The sequence below is a fragment of the Arachis ipaensis genome, chromosome B2 (genome assembly GCF_059453495.1).
Source record: "Arachis ipaensis isolate K30076 ecotype BB chromosome B2, ASM5945349v1, whole genome shotgun sequence".
NCBI classification, from domain to species: domain Eukaryota; kingdom Viridiplantae; phylum Streptophyta; class Magnoliopsida; order Fabales; family Fabaceae; genus Arachis; species Arachis ipaensis.
The window spans coordinates 89,700,981-89,702,529 of NC_142437.1; the positions used below are offsets into that span (position 1 = coordinate 89,700,981).

At 41.7% G+C, this 1,549-nt stretch overlaps 1 non-coding gene across 1 annotated transcript; it reads left to right on the top strand.

The window, feature by feature from the left end:
- The first annotated feature begins 1,210 nt into the window (after nucleotides 1–1,210).
- Nucleotides 1,211–1,318, top strand: LOC148574789 (small nucleolar RNA R71). The gene has a single exon (XR_015906253.1). It is a non-coding gene; the product is annotated as a small nucleolar RNA R71 (small nucleolar RNA).
- The last annotated feature ends 231 nt before the right edge of the window (nucleotides 1,319–1,549 follow it).

Below are 1,549 nucleotides of genomic sequence, written 5' to 3' on the forward strand. Positions count from 1 at the left end.
ACAGAGAGGGGCATGAGGTTTATTCCTGAACCAAGGTCACACAGAGCCTTAAAGATCATGGTGCCTATGGTACAAGGTATTAAGAACTTTCCAGGATCCTGTTTCTTCTGAGGTAATGTCAGTTGATCCAGATCACTTAGTTCATTGGTGAACAAGGGAGGTTCATCTTCCCAAGTTTCAATGCCAAATAATTTGGCATTCAGCTTCATGATTGCACCAAGGTACTTGGTGACTTGCTCCTCAGTGACATCCTCATTCTCTTCAGAAGAGGAATACTCATCAGAGCTCATGAATGGCATAAGGAGGTTTAATGGAATCTCTATGGTCTCTAGTTGAGCCTCAGATTCTTTTGATTCCTCAGAGGGAAACTCCTTATTGATCACTGGACGTCCCAGGAGGTCTTCCTCACTGGGATTCACGTCCTCTCCTTCCTTTACAGGTTCGGCCATGGTGATTAATTCAATGGCCTTGCACTCTCCTTTTGGATTTTCTTCTGTATTGCTTGGGAGAGTACTAGGAGGAATTTCAGTGATCCTTTTACTCAGCTGGCCCACTTGTGCTTCCAAATTTCTAATGGAGGATCTTGTTTCATTCATGAAACTCACAGTGGCCTTAGATAGATCAGAGACTAAGTTTGCTAGATTAGAAGTATTTTGTTCAGAGTTCTCTGTCAGTTGCTGAGTGGATGATGGAAAAGGTTTACTATTGTTAAACCTGTATCTTCCACCATTATTAAAGCCTTGTTGAGGCTTTTGTTGATCCTTCTATAAGAGATTTGGATGATTTCTCCATGATGGATTATAGGTGTTTCCATAAGGTTCACATAAGTAATTCACCTCTGCTATTGCAAGGTTCTCAGGATCATAAGCTTCTTCTTCAGAAGATGCCTCTTGAGTACTGTTGGATGCAGCTTGCATTCCATTCAGACTCTGAGAAATCGTATTGACTTGCTGAGTCAATATTTTGTTTTGAGCCAATATGGCATTCAGAGTATCAATTTCAAGAACTCCCTTCTTCATAGGCGTCCCATTATTCACAGGATTCCTCTCAGAAGTTACATGAACTGGTTATTAGCAACCATGTCAATGAGTTCTTGAGCTTCTGCAGGCGTTTTCTTTAGGTGAATGGATCCACCTGCAGAAGTATCCAATGACATCATTGATAGCTCAGATAAACCATCATAGAATATATCCAGGATGGTCCATTCTGAAAGCATGTCAGAAGGACACTTTTTGGTCAGCTGCTTGTATCTTTCCCAAGCTTCATAGAGGGATTCACCTTCTTTCTGTCTGAAGGTTTGAACATCCACTCTAAGCTTGCTCAGCTTTTGAGGAGGAAAGAACTTGGCTAAGAAAGCTGTGACCAGCTTGTCCCAAGAGTTCAGGCTATCTCTGGGTTGAGAATCCAACCACACTCTAGCTCTGTCTCTTACAGCAAAAGGGAAAAGCATGAGTCTGTAGACTTCAGGATCTACTCCATTAGTCTTAACAGTGTCACATATCTGCAAGAATTCAGTTAAGAACTGAAAAGGATCTTCAGATGGAAGTCC